At 42.6% G+C, this 21610-nt stretch overlaps 1 long non-coding RNA gene across 1 annotated transcript; it reads right to left on the reverse strand.

The window, feature by feature from the left end:
* Positions 1-8292: 8292 nt before the first annotated feature.
* LOC147164172 (uncharacterized) lies at positions 8293-10067 on the reverse strand. The gene is made up of 2 exons (XR_015096955.1): positions 9955-10067; positions 8293-9481 (listed from the first exon to the last, which is right to left on the reverse strand). It is a non-coding gene; the product is annotated as an uncharacterized LOC147164172 (long non-coding RNA).
* Between the last annotated feature and the right edge of the window lie 11543 nt (positions 10068-21610).

Raw genomic sequence — 21610 nt, forward strand, 5'->3', positions numbered from 1 at the left:
GTATTAGCTTTGACTGTTTGTCATCTGTGACAGTAATAGATTAAAACAAAGAGCTGCGGATCAATGGGGGGCCATCGATCGGCTCCGCGTCCTCACAAGACAATGCAGTGGTGAAGAAGTAGGTTGTATTGCTACTCGTCCAAGTGAATATGCAACACCTTCTCATTTGTAAAACGCCAGGGAAGATCGAAGATCGTAATTACAACTGGTGTGAGAGAATTGCCCACAGAGGCGTTTCCCGCTTACGCATTGTCAACAGCGATCAATTTACTTGGTTTAGCAAAGGGAAACGCTTTGTCTTTTTCATTATGGCCACATGAATAACTACATTTTGAAAGTTAAAGAACTGAAACGTGTAAAATGGATGAATATGTTGTTCGATGGGTCATAAAAGCAGCATTTTCAAAATGTTAATGAACTAAACTCACAACATTTTCTTGATTCACTGAAAAAGTAGAGCCTTGATGTTCATATGCCCTAGTTTTAGAACGATTCTGTTTTCAGTGATTTTTATCACCTACATTTTGTCTGTATTCTGCTGTTTTAATAAAAATAAAAAAAACTGACGCGGTCGTACATTTATAGGAATCGATGTTTGTGATTGTTTTAGTTAGACTTTCTGTATCAATTATTTACAAAAAAACAAGGTTCTATCATGTACTACCGTACTATTATAGTACAATTATTACTTTTCAGGATCATAATGCAAATTTCCATTGTGTGTAGACAGCCTCACTGAAACTGAATCATTGCAGCCAAGTATTACCCTCCATTTTGCTCTCCATTGCTTCAAAAGAATGGTTCATTAATTCTGCACAATCAACTGAATTAAAAACAAACCATTAATCTATTAAATGTTATACCATTCCAATACCAACAAACAATTCATGTCTTGGTGTCCATTCCATCTTTCTTATCCTTTGCCTAGTGTTGTGCTCATTTTCCCATGAAACCCCTCATCACTGAGGGGGTTGGTAGTGGCGTCTACTAACACTGGCATGTTACTCATCTCAGTCACAGAGGTGTGTGCAAGCTGCGTGGCAGAAGGCCTTGTGTTAACTTCCACAAGCAAGAGTCTGTTAGCGGCAGCACTTTGTCACTGAGCTGCCCGAGGTTCCGCCTGTCTCGGGTTTGCGATTCTCATTTGCACCTTGATGGCTTCAGCTGTCATGCTGGCACGCTTCCGTCCGTGCATGTCAGGGCACTCATATGCATTCCATGTTCAAAAATAGCTACTCTGACTACACGTTGAGTTTACCCTTTGGTTGGCAAAAAGGTCTATTGTGCTGAATTCCCTAGTTGAGAACCTGAATCTGTTCTACACTCCCAAATTGGATCTTGACTACCCTTTTTAGTCACCTCAAAAATATCATCTGCCAATAAAGTCGGAAGTTGACTGATTGTTGTAATGTTGTCTGAGTTTTCTTAGTAAAATAAAACAGTAAAACACATCCAAATGCAATTCTACCATTATTTTGTGCAAAAAGACAGTTCAGTCAGTTCAAAGACAGGAAAAAAAGCACTCTCCATTAGCAACTGATCAGCTATTCCAATGCTAGCTGCTACCCCACTACCATGGCCAAACCTTAGAAGGATCAGTGGGTTAATTCTATAAGTGCTGTCCCCCCCTGGCTGGGCATGGGCAGGTCTGCCCCTCTGTTGGCTGCTGGGTGGCGGCTGCGTCTTGGCTGTTCCCTGGGTCTCTTGGGGGGTGCTGCGTTGCGGGGCTCTCCCTGGTGTCCGGGGCGGCGCCGCTCCGGCGCGGTCCGTCGCTCTGGGCCCGGCGACGCGGTTCGGGGCCTGTGGGCCGCCGGGGTGCCCCGTGGTTCCCTCTCCCCTCCCCCTTCCTCCCCCTTGCTGCCTCCCCCGCCCGTCCTCCGCCTCCCTGTCCCTTCTCCCTCGTCACCCTTCCTCCTCCTCTCCCCCTCTCTCTGCGGCCCTGCCGCTGCCCCTTGCCGTTCTTGTCGTCTCCTTCCCCCGTCCCTTCCCCCTCCCCTGTCCGCCTTCCTTCCCCTCCCCTGGCTCCATCCGCGGCCCGGGTCTCGGCGCTCCGGGGGCCGGGATGGTGGGTGGGTTTGGTGTTGTGCCCGCCCCGCTCCGGTGGACCTCCTGGCACCTCGGGCGGGCCCCAGTATCCGGGGGGCGAGCCCTATCGCCCCGCCGGGCTGGTCCCATATGCCCACCGGGGTCCCGGTGGGTGGGGGTTTGGTGGGCGGGGGCCCCGCTGGTCGCTCCTCTTAACTCACTGCAGTAGTTTTGCACAATACACTTTTATAGACATATAGGACACATAACACACTTTGGGGGGGCTAGGGTGGAAACAACTCCCCTCCAATTTTGGGGGCCTGGGGGCGGCTGGGTTGGGGTGGATGGGGGGCGTGGGGGGAGCGGGGGCTGTGGACCGGTGGGTGCCTGGCGGGCCTGCAGTGCCCCGTCCTGCTGCGTTGGGTTGGGAGCGCGGGCCGTGTTGGGGTGGGGGGCGCTCCTGCTCCTGGGTTTGCTCTCCGGCCGGTGGCCCCAGCGGGGCCTGGGGGTCGTCCTTTGGCGCTGCCGCGGCCTGGGGGGCCCTGAGGTGTTGCGCTTGCTCTGTCCTTGTAGGGGTTGACGGCTCCCCTCTTTGGTGGAGATTTTCATGCATGCCAGATCCACCACACCAGCATCTATCGAAACTCAGACACAATCTGCTTCTTCCTCAGGTCATTGAATCGGTGGAGGCTGGTGTCTGTGGATCTCACTCTGCTTCGTCTGTCCTTCCTTTCCTCAGTCTCTCCTTTGGTCTCTTGAGGTCTCCCTGATTTGTTGGAATTGAGATGTTTCTGGGGTTGGTGAAGGACTCTGGTTGGTGGCCCGTTGGGTGGTGGCCCGTTGGGTGGTGGATGGTGTCTGGTCGGTGCTGGATTTCACTTTCCTTTCTTTTCTTTGGTCCTTCCTCGGGTCTCCTGACGGCGGTGTTCGGTTTAGGTGAACGGTATGGGATTTTTTAATAGGTTTTTGGTGAACTACTGAATACACTCACATGCACGCACACACGCACGCATACACGCACATACACATACTCACCCACATACAAAATAATAAAATAAAGAAATAAATACATTTAAAAAAGAGAGCAATGATGATGACATGTCAAATCTGTAAAATTACCGAATGAACAATACTGAGCTCTTAGAAAAAAAGAAAGAAAAGAGAAAAAAAAAGAAGGATCAGTGTTTTGGCGGAAATCTTGTAGCATGAGAGAAAGAGCACAAAATATAGGTGTTTATTTTTTAATAATAATAATATATCAGATTTCTATAGCGCTTTTCTAGACACTCAAAGACGTTTTACAAAGGAATGGATACAATATTTGTGCACTCACACGTTCACACTCTGGTGGCGGTAAGCTACTTAAGTAGCCACAGCTAACGACACATGACTTGGGGAGAGCGGGGATTGAACAGTCGAACTTCTGGTTACTGAATGACCGTCTCTACACCCTAAGCCACCGCTGCATTTTAGCAAGTATTGTAACAAATACCACAGAAAAAGATCACAAGTAGGTGAGACTGGAAAATTCTAACATTGCTGTGGCTTGTTAAAATTGTCATCACGGAAAACTGTGTCACAAAGCTTGACACAGTTCCAGAATTACATTTTCATTTTAAATGTGAATGTTAGTCAGATGAGGACAACGGCAAGGACAGATTAAATCCTGAGATGTCGCCAAAAACCTCCAGGTATGCTCATGTAAATAAACTACACTATGGCAGCACTTTGAGCATACAAACAGCAGCGGAAAACCAACATGCTAACAAGTGCACAATCAACAAGTCACTAGGCTTCATTTTGTATATTCGTATTTGAATTTTGTCCTGAAGTGTGCTAATCGTCCAGCCCACACCATTAAAGTGAAATAGTGAAGACAAATATTAATGTCATGATTATCACTTTTGAAGCTAATGCATTGTCTACTACTCTGCTTAGTGTGTCATGCTAATAGTTAACTACGTGGCTAACGTCACTGTAGCTATTTGTGTTAGCCGAATAACTGCATAAACAGATCATGATTAGCAATATCACGCCCTCAAGTGTGACATTGCTGAAATACAAGAATCAATGCTAAGCAAAATACAGAAACATATTGTTAGATTATTAACATTGTTTTTCTGTTTCAATTTATATTTTTTAAATTGTTTTTGATATTAGTTAAAGATGAGTATTGAGGAGACCAACAGTTCATTCACATGGGAGTTAATCTATAGTCTTTGTTCTTTTCCCTCAATCTAAATGAGGGGATGCAATCAGAGGTCGGTCCATAAAAATCCCTTGTGCGAGGAGGCGCCGGGGGCCAATTGTTTACCCACATCTTGAGTGGATTAAGATAGGAACTGAAGTAAGATTATCAAGTAGTGTATTTCACTCTGCTGACAGAACAAGATGACAGGGGGGTGTCTAGACTCGAAGACTCTTGTCTTTGCTTGAAATGCCACATGGGTTGCTCAATGTCTGTAGGGGCAAAAGGTACTTCTTTGTCGATGAAGGGGGAGGGAACTGTTTTTGTATAAATGAGTGAGTGTACTTTGAGAAGGTTACACTTTTGGACCAGAGCTGTTTGAGCCAGGTTCTAAAGATGTCTTTCAGACTCTGAAATAAAGCTGGCAAACTTATCCACGAGACTTCAACTTTGAGTTTTATTTGAACACGCAGAAATCAAAGAAATGATTTCCAACAATATTTAATAGACTAGCCTGTAATGTAATACAAAATACGAGAGGAATGGGATAGACAAATGTGTCTCACAAATATTTCAGGGCATAATGAGGAGCTCATTGTATTCGCTGATTGATTACTAAGCTACACAAACAAACTTCTCATTTAGCCTTGTTGTCGATATTGAACCAAAAGACAGATACTGTACTTAATGTGGTGCACAAGTGTAGCTAAACAAAATGGCTGGTGTACAGTAGTTAATTAGACAATTGATTGTATTGAAAGCGCAGCAACTAACTAGAGAATTACACTCTTAAATCGTACTACATACCTTTTGGTTATTGTACGTCATAGTATGTTTTTAAACTCAAGCCATTGCCTGTGTTTCATGTTTCCAGTTAGACACTTCTACACAGACAACAAAAGAGCTAACTTTTTTGTTACTGTCTTAATTGAGACTAATTTATTAATCAGTTTTAAATCAAATACAGAAATGAATAGAGAAATGGCTTAAGTTAAGGTTAACTTACATTTTTGTTTTAAATAAGGGCCAGTCCTTTATTACCCTGACAATCCAGATTGATAATTGTGATTCACTCAAGAGAGTTCTTCAAATTATCAATCTGGGAATGCTCCACGCTGATTTGCTTGGGAAAGGCGGGACATTCTGTACAATACTTTGTACATAATGTCTGATTGGACGATGCAGCGTCTTGTTCACGTTTGTTTTGACCAATCATGCCAATGGATGAAAACGTCATCTTCGGTATCGTTTTAGGGAAGAAGAAAAAAAAACATATTTACCAGATAAAAATTCACATTCCACAAGGAAATGGTGTGTAATTCTGCAAGAACAGAATTAATTACAGCGTCCATTCGTCCATGTTATGTTTCTTGAAGTATTGATAGGATTTTGTGAAATTCTGGACTTAGACCACTATTGCACTATTTTTCTTTCCAGCAACCCAAACAATACTGATCAGGATCCAAACTATGACATTGAAGATTGAATATCAGAATCCAAAATCATTTGGGAATTTCTCTTTAGTAAAAACAAGTGTTTGAGAAGAAATAATCATGAACAGCTCTGATGCAACACATGCTACGTCATTCGCTCCATCACTTTCATTCACTTTGTCATTCACTCATCAAATCAAAAACCCTGTGTTTTGTCAATCCATTTGTGGGTGTTTTTTTAAAATGATATTCCCTAAGTGAAAAAGCCTGTTCTGACACTGCAGGTTCACCTCATTAGTATTAGGAGGCTTTTTCGATTCAATTTGCGCATCACAGTCAGCGACCTCTGTGTTGGCTGCTTTTACTGTTAAGAGAGAAGTTTGTAGCTAATGGCAAACACTGACACATACTCACTCAGCCTTGCACTTTTTCCCTGGAAAGATTTCTATGTGCTTTGTGTATTAATTGTGTCAGCGCACAGATGTATTTTTGGAGGCTTGAAAATGTCATTTGGCTTCATCCTGCAGGGAGTGTGGGATTTAATTAAGTAGCTGCATTTAATGCCTTGTATAGAACACAGACGCCATTTGTCACACTGCTACTAAGGGAATATTCTAGTGATTGAGGCCGTCTTTTTTTTTCTCTTTTTTTGTCTATGCTGCCTTCATTTTGTTGCTGTCTTCCCATGTGAGGAATGTTAGCCGCCTGTTTGTCTTCACTTGCGCCTGGGGCAGCCTCCGGGACAAGGCGGCCTCTCTGGAAAACTGACGTCTGGAGAGACATCAGATCAGTTGGAGCCAAGGACGCCAAAAGGTGTCGCAACGAGATGCAGCCGAGACGAGTCTCCCCTGCTCACAGTGAGAATTGACTTTCTTGAATAAAAGCAGCTGCAGCAAACAGGTGAGGCCCCCTTCTTGAAATAATCACCAATTTTTGACACCACTTTCCATTCACATTAGATAGCATAAGCAAAGAAAGGTTCCTGGAAAATGGCTGCTCCCTACCAATATGGCTGACTTCCTGTTCAACTTGAGGTCTGTGATGGTAGCCATGCCTACCCAATGTAATGTCAATTGGTGGAATTGGTTTCAGGGGTTAATTTTTCATCAAACTTTCCAAATCCTCATAATGATAATCAAACACCAAAAAGCTTGGCAGTATAGCATCGCCCATCCTTCTAGGAAACTTGCTTCAAATTGGGCTCATTTGGGTAAATTCCCTAATAAAAATGGAATTGTACAAGAACAAGCTGCTTAACATGTGATCAGATAATTAAGTCTTAGTGAAGCAGCATGTGGCTCGTTGCCCAAGGTTATTCTCGTACATTTTTTCTTTCCTTCATTTACTGACATGTACTTTTGTATTGGTATTAATGGTCAACCACACATGTCAAAAGCCTCAAAGGATACCTGTTGTGTTTGTTCCCACATACAAGCTAAGTAGGCTGAATGAGTATTAGTGTTATTCATCACTGCGTGTGCATGCGCGCACACACACACAAACGAACACACACACGCACACACTATGCACATACTGTATTACCACCGTAGGAGTGCCTCAGTCAATATGAGTGAGACCATTGGGAAATAAGAGACGTCATAAAAGGTTTGTGCATGTGCGCGCACGTGTATGTCTGTGCTGTGTGTTTTCACTCGCCCACGATTTAACGAGGTCATCATTACAGTCTCGTTACCAAGTTGACTCGACAAGGAAGGACAGATGAGTTAAAAATTGATTTTTCGCCTCCAAAATGCAATTTATTAACTTCAATGTGGTATAAAAAAAATTGATGATAAAGACATATGTAGCAATTTCACTTTAAAATGGCAGATTCATGATTATGATTTACATTACATGAGTTGAAAGCCACATTAGAAGTAAATAAACACTTTACGTTACAACCCTAGGCCATTGCATTGTGTGTATGTATATACAGGATGTATGCACCACATACTTTACATGTACATACCATCGTGTGTGGCTTGTTCCACTGATGGAAAAAATATAAATGCATATACCACTAGAGCTGCCTTTTCTGTTAAAAAGCAGTTGGAAAAACACATTTGTTGAGGCTGTCATTCAAATAATACAGTGGTTCCTTGATATGAGTGACCAGTGATTTATTGTACAAGTTTTTCAAGCTATTTATTACTCCCTATTAAGTATTGTTTGTTATTATTGCCACTTTTTTTTTTGCGTCAATTCAATGGACATTGTGCTGCTTTTTCTGGTGTGCACGTCCTGGGTAAACAAATAAAAAGCTATACACGTGTACAATAAACTGCATTGTTCGCAGATGATAAAGAACACATGCTTGTGAGTGTTAAAGAGCTATACAGCCATTGTTTGTTAGCGTCTCTGTGCTGTTTTGCATTGTTTGCTAGCATTTAGCAAAATTGACTTCTAAAGCAAAGCTTGTTTGTTTTAAATATTTTGACACTAAACTTCAAATGAAAGTAACATTAAACAGCATGAAGGTTCTTTTTTAACAAACAGTTCACTATTTGCTAAACTGATGCTTCTTGTGAAATGATTTCAGTTAAGGGTCATTGCCAAAATGCAACGCACAAATTTTTGCTCTCAAGTCAAAGCAAAATGGCGGCTAAATGACAGCTTGACTTCTGAAAAACTCTTAAGACAGGCCACCACTGTACAAAGATTTATTTTCACCATCAATAGACGCATACATATGTCTTTTCAATACAACCTTGTCTACTAGAGGCTAAAACAAGCTACACTGTAACAAAATTATGAAATGAAATCTACAGCTAAAAAAAAATTCTGCATTTTCTTCTTTTTTACTTTTACAGTATTTAACTGTATGCAGCAATGTATTATGGGTAAAGTAAAGTGCATTATGGGTAAAAACAAAGTACAGTAATATGATGTATAATTAGTGGTCAATACTGTAAATTTTAATAAGATACTGTTGTCATGTCTGGGAAGATCTGGTTTTGGTTGAGGGTCCCGATTGGTCCTGAGTGGGTTCCAGCCCTTCCGCGGGTTGACCAATCCGGGCCCTCAGCCACTTGTGCCTGGCCCCAGGTGTGGGTAGTTAACCAATTAGTGTGGGTGTATTTAGTTCCCGGGTGGTGATCAGTCGGCGTGGGATCATTGCCACCCCCGGAGTTCTGTCTGTCATTTTGATTTTGTATCTTTTCAGTTTGTTGTTTAGTTAGCATTAACCAGGACCCTGGTTAGTGTTTTCTGTAAAATAAAGCACGCCAATCTCGCCCGTACTCCTGCTGTGGTTCTCCTGCCTCCCTGCATTTTGGGTCCTCCACTTCACACGCCGACAGACACCACGCCGCCCCGTGACCACACCGTAACAACTGTAAAGATTGTCGGGTTTTGACGGGTATCTCTATAGGAGAAGCAAATAGCAAACTGTATTGTCACTGGAAAAAGGATACAAATTCAGGGAATTGGTGAGTAATATTTTAGCGCGAGGGCAGTCTACATCATGAACAAGCGTTACAGCTAACATTCATTTATACACTCGGCTGCAGAATGAGGTTTGATTTTACAACGAGGGCGGTGGCTGACTGGTTAGCATGTCCACCTCCTAGTGCTGAGGATGTGAGATTGAGTCCGGGCTTTGGCCTTACGGGGTGAAGTTTGCATGTTCTCCCTGTGCCTGTGTGGGTTTTCTCTGGGTACTCCGGTCTCATCCCACATTCCAAAGACATGCTTGACAGGTTAATTGAGTGCTCTGAATTGTCCCTTGGTGATGGTTTTTCGTCTCTGTGTGCCCTGCGATTGGCTGGCAACCAGTTCAGGATGTAGCATACCCCGCCCCGAAGCCAGCTGGGATAGGCTCCAGCACCCCTGCAACCTTTTTGAGGAATAAGCAGTTAAGAAAATGGATGGATGAATTTTACAACAACATACTGTATTATTCATTTACAGAAGTTGCTAGTAAATTCCTGTAAACTAGAAAACAAGAAACAGTTGTAAACTAGATTACAGTGAATTGCTGCTTTCTTAAAACACAAAAAGGAAATAGTTAGTAACTGTAATTTATATACAGTAAATACAGTAATATATTGTAATAGATTTTTACAGTAATTAAATGAGATTTTACAAGAATTTTTTGCCAGTTATTTCTTGTAAATTCTACAGTCAATTCGTTAGTGTAATATCCAACAAAAAGACGGACTAGCACACACCAATCTACTCTACTGAGTGGCATTCTAGTCATATAGAATCATTATAGCGCTACTAAAACAGCATCTAATGATGACTTATGCGCAGAACAGTACTGTAGAATTAAATACAAATTGTGTGGAGGAGAATGTGTGATCAGACCTGCAGCCCAGTGTACGGAGTGGTAGGCGTAGCAGCTGTCGCCAGGGCAACTGGTGGCGCAGATGATTAATATCAGCACATCTTCGAGGTCTACTGTACTTTCCATATGGTGGATTTTTCACTCACAGACGCCGTTGCGATGTCACCAGGCGGCATGTGATGATGCCATCAGAGCCTTGTTACATCAGGGTTCAGCTTTGAACACACACCACCACAGCATACATCGCCGTGTGTCAACCGTAGAGAGAGCATACTTAGCGCCGGGCTACGCTCGTTACTCTCTATGGACGTGTACAGCGAACGCCTGTCCCGGCTGGTGGGTCACTTCCCCCCGGAGATGCTGCCCCTGCTGCCCGACGTGGTCGTGGAGTGCATCCGCCTCCACTCCACGCAGCCTGGGGCAGCGCTGCGCAACCGGTCCGAGGCAGCGTTTTTGCGATGGATGTGCTCGGAGATTGAGGGTTTAATGGTCAAAAAGGCACGTTCAAGGGCGGGCAAAGTACCGGACCGGAAGCCTCGCAGACCTCAAGAGATGCTACGTGAAAGGAAGGGAGTTCATAGAACGCATACGCTCATCACACCTCCTCATGTGCGTCACAGTCTTGAGGAGACTAAGGAGCTGATAAGGGAGAGAGGTGAGAAAATGAACGGAAACAACGGCAAAGCCCTTGCATCCCACATCCATTCGAGCCTCAAGGAGACCGAGGATTTGACAGAAGGGGATAACCACCATGTGCAGGACAGTCCTATGGAGACTAAGGAGCAAGTGAGAGAGAGAAAAGGATTTGACGAAAGGAATGGACGCAACCACAGGCATTTGAGTCTTAAGGAGAGGAAGGGGTCCAGAAGAGTTGAAGACGCAAATGGAAAGAAGCAGAAACCACCCACGTTCCACATTAATGACAGTCTTTCAGAGACTGAGGATTTCATGGAAGTTGACAAAACGAGTGGAAACCAACAGAAACCCCCTGAATCCTACCCGAATGACAATCAAAGGGAGACTGCAGAGTTTATAGGAGTCGAAAACACAAAGGAAAACAACCGGAAATCCCTTACATCCATCATGCATGACAATCGTGACGAGACTATGGAACTATTAAGATTTGAAAACACAAAAATAAACCAGCACATGCATGACAATCTTGATGACACTAAGGAGGAAATTGCATTCAAAAACACATACGGCAACAATCACTTTGTATCCCAAATGGGTGACAAGTATGAAGAGACTAAGGAGCTAATAACAGCTGAAAACATAAATGGCAACATTCACTTTGCATCGCACATGGGTGACAATCTTGAAGAGATAAAGAAGCCAGTCAGAGTTAAACACACAAATGGAAACAGCCGCCTTGCAACCCACATGGGCGACAGTCTTAAGGACACAATGGACTTCAAAAGAGTTGAAAACTCAAACAGAAACAACAACCAACCCCATAACTCTCACATGCACGACAGTCTACAGGAGACTAAAGAGCTCATAGGAGAGAGAAAAGGAGTTGAGAGACGAAACAGAAACAACCACACTCATAGCAGTCTTGAAGACCTTACGGAGTTAATAGGAGGGGACAAAACACGTGAAACCCAACGGAATTACCACACGCATGACCGTCTTCGGGAGACTAAGGAGCTGATAAGAGAGATAAAAGGGGTCGATAAAAAAAATGGTAATAACCATATTCTCAACACTAAAGACATAATAAGAGTGGACAAAACTAATGGAAACCACCGCAAGCCTGACCCCTCCTACACGCGTGACAATCTTAAGGAGACTAAGGACTTAACACGAGTTGATAAAATTGACATAAACCACCGGAAGCCTGTCCAGTCCTGCATGCGAGACATTCTTAAGGAAACTAAGGACATAAGACTGGATAAAACTAGTGTAAACCACCGGAAATCCGTCCTGTCCCACATGCACAAAAGTCCCAAGGAAACAGAGAAGATGTTCGAAAGAGTGGAAACGGTTGCATATCGCAAAAACGATGAAATTTGGGAGACCAAAAAGCAGCGACGAGTATCTGGCAGGTCCGACCCAACCCCTCGTACTAATCATAGTCGAGAGAGGACACAAAAGCGGAAACAACGAAAATCGCCGGAGAACGTCCCAAACATAACTTTTACGAGTTATCCCCTGAAGTCGGTTTTCACGTATTTGAGTCTTGTCGATACGGACGACAACGGAATGCCAAATGCGAGGTATGACTGGACGCCAACCAGCTCCATTAGTCACCGGAACCTCCATGACTCAAAGGAGCCGCCGCACTCCAGAGTGAGCAAAAAAACGACAAAGAAACCCATTGGATCTTACAGTTACCAGAACGTGAAACCTGACATGATGAAACCCGAGAGATTTAGTACATTTATGCGATTTGTGTACGATCGGAAGCCTGTGAGCGGGTCAGGCGGAACGAGAGTCAAAGACAAAATGAGAAACAGCTGGAAGCCCATCGGACCTTATCAGACGACGAAAAACATGCCGAAGCATGTTCAGTTCCTGCTGGAAAACCATGATGGAGGACGACGAGGCTGATGGAGGACGTCTTTAAAGAATGGACTCAAGAGTGTGATGTATGAGAGCCACAATGAGGCAGTGATCTGTGAAAATGAATGTCTGGCAAGATTGTGAGTGTTGTATATGATAATATGATGTGCGTGCCTTGCACACTAGGCACACATCAAAAGTGGCCCCTCTGATGACAGGTGGTTTTGTTTGGAGCTTTAAAAGTAAGAACCATCACTAAACTGTCACAGAAGATTCAAGTTGAACAATAGTATAATGGAAAAGTGACTTTGTGATTTATTGTATACAAATGCAGTGGTACTCATCAGACAACCATCTCTAAATGGCGGCAGAAGTTCGGCTAACGTCCATTCACATTGGCTTCCTTGCGACGGAAGGTAAGATCAGTCGGTGGCGGTAATACACTATTCAGCTCGTTTGACCCAACTCAAGAGCAAGGAAGGACAATACATTTGATACAGTCATGTGTTTTTATTTGGGACAATAGTGTTGAATGCAACTTAACAAAAAAAGTTGAACAAATTGTACTGTGTTTTTTTTTAAAGGGGACTTGAACTGAATAAATTAAACTTGGGGTTCTCAAACTGCACCGCCCACCCCCCCCCCCCCCCCCCCCGGTGCACAAGCTGTAAATTAGAGGTCTATACCTACATTTCATTAGCCTAATGGTATAATTGCGCAAGTCATTTTTTTTAATGTTTCCGGAAAACAAGAAAAAAGAAAAATTGTCCATTTCCCTTGTACGGATTAGCATGACTTGGATTGACACAGATATAAAGCAAATACACATTTTATGCAAGCCCTTATCGATAATGTGACTGAAATTACAAATTACTTAAGCAATTATGCCATTAAGTTAAAGCTATGGGGGCACACTAATAAAACATTCATTTTATTTTATTTACCTTAGCTTTGGCCCAATTCAAGAACCAATATCAGTGTGACTTATAATCACATAAATCTCACATCCCTGTATGAATTAGTCATTTGAAAACAAATTTTTCAAGAACCAAAGGCATATTTTTTCAAGAACTTTGTCCTTTTTTACTTCGGGTGTTCGAATCCAAGCTCCAGTCTGCTTGAAGACTCAAAATTGTCCATAAGTGTAACTGTTTCCCTATATGTACCCTGTGATTGATTGCCGACCAATACTGGTGTCAACAGTGGCAGGCTACTGCTCACCCGTGACCCTAATAAGGACAAGCACAAAGGATGGATAAATGAATAATGTAGGCTTCTGCTCACCCGTGACCCTAATAAGGACAAGCACAAAAGATGGATAAATGAATAATGTTTCATTTGTATAAGAGACCGTTATTGAGGTTTTGAAAGTGTAGGTTCATGTTTGAGCTGTCACATGCAGACGGCTGCTGCTTGATTGTAAATGAGGAAGCATCAGGAGATGAAGGCTGAGACAATGAAGCGGTACCATGTACACACATTCACATGGCTTAAGATAACACTAGATAATATACACGTATGACAATTTAAGAAACACTGGTGATGGCTGTAGATTCAGTGAAGACTAAATTGTCTAATGCTTATGAAAATGTGTACTAAGGTTCATTGAATACTAAATTGTCTAATGCTTATGAAAATGTGTACTAAGGTTCATTGAATACTAACTTGTATTTGGTGCTTACAAAAACGCTTGTTAGATTTACAGCCCGCGGCTTTAGAGCATTCTAATGATTAGCATGTTTCCATTGTGCCTTTAGTAGACCTGGTGGAATCTAGCTTTGTTAAGCCATTGGTTGATGAATAAAGTCTTCCAGAAGAAAAAGTCCCTAGTTGCCATCGCCTGCTTGGTATTAATGGCCTAACACACAGTTTCACCTTTAGGGTGAAAATCTTGAGATAGTTTCTTACACCTTAAAATAGCCGAGTTCGGTGAAGACCATGTGTCCCAAGTGCAGCTCTCAAGAGAGGTCCTTCCCCAATGAATCAGTCCCAGGCAGACAGTCACTCTGGTTAAAGGTTAGTGAACGTGACCCTGTCCCAGCATGGGGGTTTGTTAATGTAGACATGTCGACTCCTGAAGAAATGCTTGCAGTACTCGAAAACGGCAACTCCAAAACCATTTTCTTAAAATACTTTATGAGCTTGTTTTAGCACATTTGACACAGGTTAGAGGAAGAGGGAAACCCCGCAGCAATGGTTGCACAAAGAATGTCATCAGCAGGTATTCACACTTGAAGGAATAGTACAATGGCCGTTGAATTGAAGCAAAAATGTGTCTTTTTAATTCTTTACATTCTTTCAGGTCATTACTGTGTGTTTTCATAAAATGCATACAATATTTTACAGTGCTGTTTTTTCTAATTACAAAAATGTTTGTTGTTTCATGGGGATGGCTTTTTGTGGCTATTACTTGGTGTCTGCCTGAAAGTTTTCCTTCAGAACTTTTCCAGTGTTTGCATTCCACGCTTAAACTGTATGAAGACATATTAGGTGCTGCATGGGAAAAACAGTTATTGTTATAATTTCGTAACTGAATAGACTTTGCTAGATGACTTTTGCCTTGATGCTTTGTTTCCTTGGAGTGGGTTATTTCTCTATGCTACCAGCTTGTTAGCCATTGTGTCCAAGAATGATGATCTTCTCAAGCATATTTAGCCAGTGTGGAATGGCGGCGCATCATTCACAGAGTACGCACGCATGCACGAGCGAGTCCAACGCAATAACCCTCGGCAACTTCTTCCCCGCTAACAATGACAAATGGACAACGCCATCATCCGCTGCGGCTGCCTTATTCCCATTTCTTAAATGAAACCGTAAGAGTTTGATGACGCTGCAAATTCTGAAAAGCGGGAAATGAAGCTGCATGAATGTTGACAAGATGCACAGCAAAGCTGCAGCATTTTGCAATGCTTTGCTTGTTTATTGGAAAATCTAATAAAAATAAATAAATACCCATTCTGCAGGTCATGTTTTTTCTGCTGAGAATACATAACATTGCATGAATATTGTAAAAACAATAAAGGAGACAGTGTGTGGAAAACATCAACAAACTCACTACTTGGGGGCAAAGGAAAAGGAAAAAAATCCAAATATTCCAAAAAAGTCGCTGGTGCTGGAGCCTATCCCAGCTGCCTTCGGGCAGTAGGCGGGGTACATCCTGAACTGGTTGACAGACAATCCAGAGCACACAGAGACGAACAACCATTCACACTCACAATCACACATAGGAACAATTTAGGGTGTTCAATTAACCTGCCCTTTATGTCTTTGGAACGTGGGAGGAAACCGGAGTACTCTGAGAAAACGCACACAGGCAAGGGGAGAACATGCAAACTCCACCCAGGAAGGCTGAAGCCCGGACTCGATCTCACGCCCTCTGCACTGGGAGGCGGACGTGCTAACCAGCCTTTCTATTTTATTTATATTGTATTCATACCTATCTAGTTGTTACAATTTTTTAAATCCAATTGTTGTATTCCATATATTTTTGCAATTTATTTGTATTATTTGTACCTATGTACTTTGTAAATTAAATTGTATTTATTTTTTCCTTAATTTTAATCCAAATATTATATTAGGATTCCCAGCCAGCATGACCGCACTTCTTCGGCAGGTTGGACAGGGACCCAAAGCCAGGTGACAAACCACAGTGCAGTGGGACCCAGCAATGCTGAGAGGGCAACCTCAGTGGAAGCAGGCGAGGAGAGGGAAACAGCCCTAGAGAGAGACGTTTGCACTGTCCCCCCGAGAGCCACACAGCCAAAGAGCCTGCGCAAGCATCCAAAAAGCGTGCAAAGATGAAATGGCCAAAGGCGAAAAATCAAGACAAGTGGTGCAGACTCGATGATCATCTGAAAGAAGTACTGGAGCACTCCCTGCAAGGACCAGTTGAGCGCAAACTAACCTTGCTGAGTAACATCATCTATGAGGAGTGCAGAGAGAGCCAGCTGCGAATGAGGTGGAAGAAAGCAGCCCGAGAGGAAAAAGAAGGCCTAAAGTTACTATGGGACGATCTCAAGCAGAGACTTGCCAAGCTACAGCGGGCAGAGAGACTTAAGAAGCGGCGGAAAAGGAAGGAGAAGGAAAGGAAAGACTTCTTTAAGGACCCTTTCCGGTACGCTCGTCAGCCATTGGATGAGAATAGAAGTGGCAAGCTAGCCATCTCTGAAGAGGAACTGGAACAACACATTAAGAGCCCAGTACACAGACAGAGCCAAAGATAGACCACTCGGCTCACCAGGCCACGTGCCACTTCCAGACTCCCCAAAGGTCCCGTTCGATACCTCCCCACCTAGGTTGAGCGAGGTTAAAGAGGTCCTCAAAAGGGCAAGGTCATCCTCGGTACCAGGACCGAATGGGCTCACCTACAAGCTGTACAAGAAATGGGCAGAAGTGGAGGGCGTAGGAGGAAGTGGACCAAGCAATCTCCAAGCTGCAACACAAGGAGACCTTGGGAAGAGTCCAAGTAAGCCGGGCAAGGCTGGGGGCAATCAGTCCAGTTGTGGTCCAAAGGCACGAGGGAGGAGAGGAAGACCATGATTGTGGAAGAGGTCTTGCAAAAAATGCACTACCTCATCAAGGCTGTGTCCTAGGGGAAACAGGGAGCTTGGACTCGTTGGGAGGATCCTATCCACAGAGTCGTACAATGGACCGACATCTGGCAAACTCCTCAGTCACGGCTCAGTTTCCTCCTGAGGGCAGGGTACGACACCCTTTCATGCCCTCTGAACCTCGCCCAATGGAATGTGCCCTCTGTGCAGCAAAGCCAATGCAGGTCTCCAGCACATTCTCTCAAGTTGCAGCACTGCCCTGATGCAGGGGCGTTTCCGTTGGAAGCACAATCAGGTGCTGAGGAAGTTGGCGGAGCTGTTGGAGAGGTGCAGGGTAGGGACGAATAACTCCTCAGAACCCCAACGGCCAAACATCATCTTCATCAAGCCAGGAGAGAGAAGGCAGAAGACAGCGGCGGCGAAATCAGCACAACTGCTCAGCCCTTGAAAGAGCTGGGAAATGCATGGCGACCTAGACAAGAAGCTCATCTTCCTAACCGAGATCACACAGACGACGCTAAGACCTGAAAGTCCTCACCATTGAATTGACTGTGCGCTGGGAGGAGAGAATACCAGGAGCACATGAGTTTAAGCGATCCAAGTACAGCAATCTGGCAAAGGAATGCAGAGGTAAAGGCTGGTCAGCAACGAGGTTGGATGCGATACAGGGGCTTTGTGGGGGGAGGTAGGCACTCCGACTCCTCCACGCTGTGGGAATGACTGGAGCAAGCCTGAAGAGGGCAATCAAGGAGCTGGCTGAAGAGGCTGAGAAAGTGAGTTTCTGGATGTGGCTACGGAGAATTGATTATAGCTGGGGCTCAACGCCCCAATGAGGTCAGTTGCAGGGAGTGGCGTCCCCACAGAACCCCTCTCTTCCTCCGAGTGTCCAACACATGCGGCCACAAATCCAATGACACGACTACAAAGTCGATCATCAACCTGCGGCCTAGGGTGTCCTGGTGCCAAGTGCACATATGGACACCTTTGTGTTCTAACATGGTGTTCGTTATAGACAGTACGTGGCAAGCACAGAAGTCCAATAACATAACACCGCTCGAGTTCTGGTCAGGGGGGCCATTTCACCCAATCACACCCCTCTAGGTCTCACTGTTATTGCCCACATGAGCGTTGAAGTCCCCCAGCCGAATGAGGGAGTCCCCAGAGGGAGCACTCTCAAGCACACCTTTCAAGGACTCCAGAAAGGGTGTGTACTCTGAGCTGCTGTTCGGTGCATAACCACAAACAACAGTCAAGACCCGTCCCCTCACCCCAAGGCGGAAGGAGGCTACCCTCTCGTCCACCGGGGTGAACCCCAACGTACAGGCACGATAAGGTGATGACTAACAGAGGATTCGTATTATATATATATATATATATATATATATATATATATATATATATATATATATATATATATATATATATATATATATATATATATATATATATATATATATATATATATATATATATATATATATATATATATATATATATGATGAAAACACAGTGGTGCGTCAAGGAGAAATATATACTGATTTCATGTCACTGGTATCCATCAACAAATGCCAATGTTGGTATTGATATTTTGATTGTTCCACTGGCCATTACTGTTCATACTACATCGAGTGACATGCCGGGTACATGTTTTTTGTTGGACAGTGACAAATTGTTCTAATACAGGTAGCGTGTCTATTGGGGACATATTTGACATTGAATGCCATGTAGAGTCGTGGGAAAGTCATTATGTTTTGTCTTTTCAAGTGTGTGTTCTGATTACACTGTAAACACATTTTCCGCCACATGCGCACATCTCACAACGCACAGTTGAAAAACACATGCAGCATACATTATATACAGCCATCTCATTGCATATGTTGTATTTCTCAGATAGTCAGCTTGGGACATGTTTGTATTGCACACACTCATGAAGAACGTCTGTTGAAACTATTTTACATTGTTGTGGAAATTTATTTTTGTGCATGTGAGATGAAGAATGTAAGTACAGTAATCCCTCATTTAACACTACATTTACATTCCAGAACCCCCTACGATAGTCAAAAATCCGCAAAGTAGCGACCCTATGTTTTATGTATTATTTTTCTCCATGTTCTACATTGTAGTATCTGTGACAGGCGGGGCCTGTCCTGTTGAGTGATGTGGGAGTCCGTGAATGTTAGTGTTATTGGCTCAGGATAGCGCTTGGTTTGTAAGTGACTAACCCTTAGCTAGTATGCGTGTAGTATGCGTATGCCTCTGGGTGAGCGTCCGTTCATGGCTATACAGCTAGCGTGTTTATTTTGTTATTGTTTGCTCAATAAAGTGGAATGTATCGGCAGCTGTTTCTATCTTTGACCGTATGTGGAGGGATTACAATTCATTCCGGTTGTTCATTTCTCAGTTATTTTAACCCCTGTTTAACCCCTAACCACCGGTTAAATTCTTAACTCGCCGTTAACTAACCGACCATTAAATATGCGTTGTTCAAGACATGGTTAGTCACGCTGTTAATTAACGGCACAGTCAAAGTTAACCATGCCATTTACGGTACTGGTTAGCACAAATATATCCCACAATTCTACTTTTTGTTTACTTCCGGGTCGGTGAAAGAAATGGATACTATCCAAACAAACAACCAAACAAACGTTATTCAATCAATTTTTGAAGCAATTTAGGAGTTTTTGTGAAATAATGTATTTTTAATTCTTTATTTTTTATTCATTATAAAAAAAAATCTACTATGTGTTTTCAGTGAATATTTTCTGTAAAATGTTTGTATTTTTGCCAATAGTTTTGTAGCATAGAATATTGCATGTTTTTGTTTGATTTTGTTTCTCACGTTTGTATCTGTTTTTTGTCTGACATATTTGTATTTTTAACTGATTTGTATTTTTTGTGTAATATTTGAATACAATGGCTTTTAATTGTTAAGTTAACGACACTGTTAAAGAGTTAGCGGTGGTCCTTAGGTGTGTTAATTTTAACAGCAAGTTAACAGCCAGTTGAAGTAAACAGAGTTTTGAACAACAAGATAACAGTGCCGTTAAAGTTAACGGTCAGTTAAATCTACTTAACAGAGGTTAAAGATAGTACTAAGTTTTGAACAACCAGGCCCTGTTTGTTAATGTTAGCTGACAAGAAAATACTGTACTTATTTTTTGCATGTTTTACATAACACACATTTAAAGGGTCAATGGGTCAAGGCTAGATGTACACGCTCCAATGAGTGTCATTTCTTACCATTTGCTCTTTGCGTTGCCTGTCCATGCTTGGCATTTAGCCTAACACATGACAGTGGCACGCCTTGTTAGCATGTGTGTCGTTAGCGCTCTGACATTTCTTACCGAGACAGCAAAACGGCAAGAGGAGGTCCCTGTGACCTTGAGGATATGTCACGACTTTAAGCCTCCCTGTTGTTTTTTCATCTCATCCTCAGCTAAAATGTATTTTAAGCAACAAGAATTTGTATTTAAAAAAAATTAAACGTAGAGAAATACCAACACGGCTTTGCAGTGATGATCAAGGTTGCGAATGACTCAATTGTGACGTGTGGACATTCATCATTGTATGTAGACACAAAAGCAAACATGCACACATGCACACCTGCGTGGCCTCAGCCTTGGATGATGCACCTCAGTCATTGTGTGCGTGCAAAGCTGACAGTGTGTGTATAATACGACACACAAACACAAATTAGCATGTGCAGCAGCTGGAGATAAGAAGGTGGTGCAGGGTGGATTGGTGGGAATGGAGCTCATGAGGAGATATGCTGAGGAGAAGGATGGGTTTTCGCAAACGTCAAAGACAATTGAGTTTCTTTGATATAAGAATTGTAAAAAAAATTAAGCGTCAAAGGCAATGTAGTCTTCAATGAACCTCATGTTTTTTGGTAAAAACAATTTAGAGCATCAATGAACGTAATTCACTTTTTGTATATGTCAAAGATAATTTTTAAATAAAGACGTCTTTGATGTTAATGTAAACGCGCATGTTAAGATCCGTAAGGAATAAATTGTCTTAGATGTTTATAAGTTTATTGTAAGTTCAAAAATATCTTTGATATTTACGGAAACACATTCATTATGTTAACTAAGGACTATATTGCATTTGATGTTTACACAATGTACATTGGGCTAGTCAAATACTGGAAATTATATTTGACGTTCATGGAAACATGTACAATAGGTCAATTGAAGAATGTAAATGATCCTTGATGTTCTTTAAAGGCTAAATTGACTTTGATATTTATGAAAATGTGACTCAAAAATACTTTAATGTTTACATTTCATGTACATTGAGCTTGATGACAACTACAAATTGTCGTTGACTGAAAATAGCTCATTGTGTTCATTGTCTTTGTTTACAATGTACCTTGTGCTCGTCAATTACTGGACATTTTCTATGATGTTTAAAAGGTTAATGAAGGACTGTCTTCAATGTTATGTACCTTTGATTCACAAATTATTTTTGAAGTTTAGGATTGGATGACATCATCACAATTCTACCTGATTCTGGAATATGAAAACACACATTATGTATGTTTTGAAGCAACACTGAGGAAAAATGGTGATTGTTTTGTTGTTGTTTTTGTTGTTTAAGATCCATATGGTTATAGTTGTGT

This window comes from Leptonotus elevatus, chromosome 13, assembly GCF_054856555.1.
Source record: "Leptonotus elevatus isolate MCC_2025b chromosome 13, RoL_Lele_1.0, whole genome shotgun sequence".
NCBI lineage: Eukaryota > Metazoa > Chordata > Actinopteri > Syngnathiformes > Syngnathidae > Leptonotus > Leptonotus elevatus.